Below are 6,118 nucleotides of genomic sequence, written 5' to 3'. Positions count from 1 at the left end.
GGAACAAAGAAAGTTTAGAAAAAATACAACTTTTTATGCTGATACCACTGGTGCCACCACTACTGGACATTCATTTCTGTCATTTCTGGACACTGACTGCTGGACCCCTGTACCAGCAAGGCTATGCTGGAGTGACAAACAACCCGAACACCTCAATGACTTAAATGACAAAGTTTCATTTCTCATTCCCATTATATTTCTACAGTGGTGGGCAGGGTGACTCTGCTCATCAGAGTCACTCAAGTTTCCATGCCAATGGAGGCCCTGTGCTTCATGATCCCAGAATCTGGAAAAGAGAAGGATGATTGCAGCCCACCAGTTTAACCAGTTTTTTTAAAAAAGATTTTATTTATTCATGACAGAGAGAGAGAGAGAGAGAGAGAGAGGTAGAGGGAGAAGCAGGCTCTATACAGGGAGCCTGATGTGGGACTCGATCTTGGGTCTCCAGGATCACACCCTGGACTGAAGGCAGTGCTAAACTGCTGGGCCACTGGGGCTGCCCAGTTTAACCAGTTCTTAAAGCTTCTTTTTGATGTGGTGTATGCTACTTCCCCTCACATTTCCATGACCCAAGCAAGGCATGTGGCCATGCCCAATTTGGGGGCTGGGGTTGTTGGGAAATGCAATTCTATGAAGTGCTCATAAATAAGAATTTTTATATTTATGGTCAACTTTGGTGACTTCACAAGCTCCAATGCCATTTCCACCATGAATTCTTGCTCACTAGCTCTGTATCTTGTTTCTCTTAAAATTCAAAATCCTGGGGTACCTGGGTGGCTCCATGAATATAGCACATGACTCTTGATCTCAGGGCTGTAAGTTTGAGCCCCATATTGGGTGTAGAAGTCACTTTAAAAAACTCAAAATCCTGGTTGGAAGTAACCCTCCAGCCAAGGTTAAGTTATGTCCAGTGCTCCATCAAGGAGACATATGAGGGAGGGCACATGCTAGTCAATCAGAAGGCCACAACCATGATAGAATTCTTCTCCAACTTTTTCAGTGGTATCTGTACTGCTGATCAATTAAGGACGCTTCTCCCAAGGTGATATATTGTAAAAGGGATTCTCAGATTTGGGCTAAACTCTAAGCTCTTCAAGGAGACAGTGCTAGGTCCTCAAAATATATTTATCTTTTTTTAGAATAAATAAAAAAGTGCCTTATTTACTCTTATACCCTCATACATAATACTTAGTGTATATTAGTTCTACAAGTTTCCTGAAGCGTTTTTCTAAATGAAAAGCTATTACATGAAAAAAAAAAAAAAGGTAGGAGGCCGAATAAGAATGGAAAATGCTGGGTTCATTCAGTCATTCTTTGTGGTAGGCAGCCTAAGCTGTCAGTGATCCCATCTCCCAGTAATCAGACCACTGCGAGTTGGGTTTATTGACTCACATCTAACAGAACATAATAGAAGTGATGGCATGTCAATTCTGATATTAGGTTATAAAAAAACTGTGGCTTCCGTCTTGTCTTCTCTTGTGGCTATCATGTCTTGCCCTTTTGCTCAGAGGAAAACCAGCTATCATTTTGTGAGCTACCCATGTGACAAGGAGCTGCTGTCTCCAGCCAACAGTTAGTGAGCACCTGAGGCCACCAACAGCCCAGTGAGTAATCTTGAAAGTGGGTCCTTCCTAAATGAAGTCATCTCCTTCCTAAAGATGACTGCAGCTCTGTGGGACCCTAAGCCAAGGATTAGGGTCTTAGTTGTACTGGATTCCTGACCTACAGAAACTGTAGGGTAACCAGTGTTTGTTGTTTTAAACCACTGAGCTTTGGGGTAATTCTTTATCAGCAATAGATATTTTGAACATTCTTTCATTCAATCAATACCTACTAGCATTATATGATGCTCTGGGACACATTGTGAGCACAACAGACCTGACTTCCGCTCTTATGGGGTTTAAGTTAATTTAGACTTGTTTCTAAGCTGTGGGAAGAGACAGAGCTATTAATATGCAAATGTTCATCCCGGGTCTCTAAGAGAGGCAGAATGGGTCTGTAACTTTTCAACTTTTTTTTTTCCTCTGCATTTTATAGGGCAAATGTTTTATGGAACCCACACTGGAAAATTCTCTATTAGCTAACTGAGTAAATGAATTAACGTTGTAATTTCAAAGGCTTAAGCTCCTCTGCAAAAATTTCAGAGTATGCCCCCTTTGTTCATTATAGACTTAATAGCTATTCTTCTTTCCCTGGACTCTATGCACACTTTGCTAATTTGCTTAGCAAACATTGACTGATTATCTACTATGTTGTAAGGCCCTGCAAGCACCAAATCTCTTGGGTGATGGGGTTGCTGTATTTCTAATGAAGTATTTTTGGAAATACACGAATTGTTTCATTTTGTGAGTAATGGTTTCAGCCACAATATTTGGGCAAAGAGCAAAGGAGAGGAAGAATGGGATTGGCTAATGTTAAAATCAAAGGTCTGCTGAAAACACTAATGTGCATTGAAGCAAGGCATTGTCCTCAAGGAGAGGAGACATAATCGTTATTGAAACAGTGCCTGAAACACTTCATCGGACTGTATTTAAAATGTTTAAAGAACTCTTGGAATAAATAGAGCCCTGAAAAGGTCTTTCAAATTGAAATGAATTCTTGGCATGCTTTTTCCTCAACTAGCAATCCTCTCCCCATACAGCCTGCTTCAGAGAAGGCCAGAGAAACAGGGCTTTTGTCTTAATTGTCTAATGAACGTGTACCAAGTGTTTCATATTTGGGATGGAGAGCAGGAGGGAAAAAGGGTAGCTCAGGAAACAGTGAGATGGCAATCCTATTTTGTCTTTGGTGCACTGTCCCTTAGGAATGTACGTGACATTTCTAGATTTAATAAAGTAGTAAGTGTCCCCTGGACCGACCTCTCAGCAAACGATGTCCCCTTTCTACCCCTGGAAGGTATTTGGGGTCTGGTTTAGAAATAAGGTAGTGCTGGTTGTCGGCCAAGGCACAGAGACATGAGATGGATTGAGGATTTCAAAGTCCAAAGTGAAGATACGAGGTAAAATATAGGATAATATTTATTGTCTAGAAAATAGGGCAGACTTTTCTTCACTTAGCAAACTTAAACAGAAAAATTGACTCATTTAACTATAAGAGAATAAAAATCTTATGCTAGATGGATAAACAAAAAGACAAGTAAATAAATAAATAAATTTAAAGGGGGAAAATATCAAGCCATGGAGAATTACCTGCAATACAGAGAAACCATTATATTTTATTTTATAAATTGTTCTTAAAAATTATTGAGAAAAAGACAAACATCTTAGGACCTACCTCACACTCACCACCCCCCCACCAAAAAAAAAAAAGGAAATTATGTAAACAGGATATTCTTATAAGCAAAGATATAAAAGACAAATATGTGAAAAAAATGCAACTTCAGGGGTGATGAAATAAATGCTAGACCTCTATTAAAAGGTAATAGCTTAGGTAGATCACAGTCTCTGGATTCGGCCTCCCCAGGTCGTTGCTCCTAACTGCATGAACTTGGGCAAACAGCTGAAATTCTCTTTGCTTGGTTTTCTCATGTGTAAAATGAAGGTTATAGGGTAACTACAAGTGCAAGACAACTTGTATGTCATATCTTGGAATAGCACCTTGTGCATTAGGAATTAATATAAATATTAGTTATTATTCCTCTTATTCAATTGATAGATGCAGACAGATAATAGCAGTGGTGTCGAAGGTGTGGAGATGCATGCTTGTATACTGCTAGTGGGTATGAAGTAGTACATGCTTTTCCCAGGGCAAGTTAGCTTCCTGCATCAGGCTCTTAGGATAAAGCATTGCGTTGGACCAAATTTCACTGTAGGAATTTTTCCCAAGGAAATGAGTCAAATATACTTAAAAAATAGCTGTAAAGATTTTTTTCAGAGCTGTGTACAATTATGCAATACTGGAAAAAACCTAAATGTCCAAAAATAATAGATTCATTGAACAAATTATTGAATATCCGTTCAGTAAAATTCTATGTAGTCATTAAATTATGTAAGGAAAAAACACCATAAAGGATATTTGGGGGGCAATTGAAATATGATTTATATGTTAGATAACGTTAATACATCAGTGCTATTTCTTGGGTATGATAATGATTTGCTTGTAGGAGAATGTATATATGCTGTGGTCCACATGCTGAAATGTCATGATCTTTGCAGCTAACTTTCAAATGGTTCAGGAAGAAAGGAACATTATATCATAAACACACATGCACATTCTCTCTCTCTCTCTCTCTCTGTCACACACACACACACACACACACACACACACACACACACACCCCTTTCACAGAGGGAGAAAGAGAGACAGAAAGCAAATGTTAGCAATAGTGAATCTGGGTGAAGGGTGGATGGGGTGTATATCTATCAACTTTTCTGTTAAAAAATTTCGAAATTGGGATGCTTGGGTGGCTCAGTAGTTTAGTGCCTGCCTTCAGCTCTGGGCGTGATCCTGGAGTCCTGGGATCGAGTCCCATGTCGGGCTCCCTGCATGGAGCCTGCCTCTCCCTCTGCCTATGTCTCTGCCTCTCTCTCTGTGTCTCTCATGAAAAAATAAGTAAAATCTTAAAAAAATAATAACAAATTAAAAATTTCAAAATAAAAAGCTGAGAAAATGTGAAAAAAAAAACCTCAGGGATGGGGAAAAGTGAAACATTTTAATAAAAAAAAGTAACTTATAAATCAATATATACAATATAATCTCATCATCATTATTATTAGCTAAAAGATTAGGATTACATACCAGTAGCTGGTATTTATTGGATGAAACCTTTCTCTGTGTCAGGCACTGTGCCAAGTATTTACATGCATTGTTTCATGTAGTTAAAACTCTATGAGGTTATAAGGCATTATGATTTTCCCCACATAAAATATTAATAGAAACTCAGAGGTTAAAAACTTATCTAAAAACCATACAGCCAGCCACTGGTAAACATAGATCTTTATGACCTCAAGTCTACACTCTTAACTACTGCTCTTTTGCACAGAAAAAAAGAGCAGAAGGCTGTTGTAGCTGCTGGCAATGATATCAGTTGCTAATTATTTTTGATAAAGGCTGTAGTGGAAGTACAGATTTAATATTTCAAAGAAGCAGAGCAAAGGGAAAACCTAGTTCTACAGGGCAGGACAGGATGAGTGTGGTAGTTCTTACCAAGTGGTAACATTTGAGGTGGGCTTTGAAGGATGCATAGGAGTCCAATAGGCCAAAAAAAAAAAAAAAGTATTCAAAAACAGAGAGAATAGCTTGAATGGAGATACACAGTGTATTTAAAAAACTACAGTTAGTTTGTAGAGCATGTGGAAGCGGGAAACCAGGGTGGAGGGCAGTGAATGAGACTGGATAGAGCCCGGCACTCCTCCTTTCTAGTGGCAATGGAGCTGTTTCAGAAAAAGGACTCTGGCAGCGGAACAGAGGTGAGTGAGGGGAAAATGAAAGTGGCACTGGGGAGACCAAGTGGGGGCTCCTGGACAGTCCCAAGAGGAGGTGATGAATTATTTTACCAGATAAGGATGGTGGGAACGAAGAGGGGACAAAAACAAAGCTTCTACTTCTAGATGTTTGTAGCATCATGTTGAGTCACTCCATAATAGACACGGGTCTTGAAATATCTTATCTTCCGGGTCCTTTGCTTGTTTATGCCCTTCTCCTGACCTGCTTTGTCTACTCTGTGTCACAGAAACTCCCTTTCCCAGACTCCCTCGCCCTCCAGGGTCTTGCTCAGTTTGACTAACAGGAGGTATGGACAGAACATGGGGGTGGGAGATCACAAAGAGCCTGGAGGTTTTCAGTCCCTCTCTGCCTGCCTCGGGTTGTGTTCCTGGCAGCCGCTGTGCCTTCTCCTTGAGCCCAGACCCTGCCAGGCAGCCCCTCCCAACATGGAGCACCCACTCCTACTCAGCCTCCTTTGTGGTTCCAGAGGCTGTCTGGCTTGGCCTGGCTTCTGAGTTCCGGTAACACCATCTTCTTCCTGTCTCTCCAGTCCCAGGGCTCGTAGCACCTTCTGGCTCGTGCTGCTTCTCTGGTTGTCTCCTTCCTGTGCCATGTAGCTCCTCAGCTTTCCCATTTTTTCCTGTAACTGATTCTTTGAATTAGATTCCACACCTAGAGTGGGGTCTGTTTCCTG

The sequence above is a fragment of the Canis lupus genome, chromosome 10, assembly GCF_003254725.2.
Source record: "Canis lupus dingo isolate Sandy chromosome 10, ASM325472v2, whole genome shotgun sequence".
NCBI classification, from domain to species: Eukaryota; Metazoa; Chordata; class Mammalia; order Carnivora; family Canidae; genus Canis; species Canis lupus.
This window is presented reverse-complemented; position numbering follows the sequence as displayed.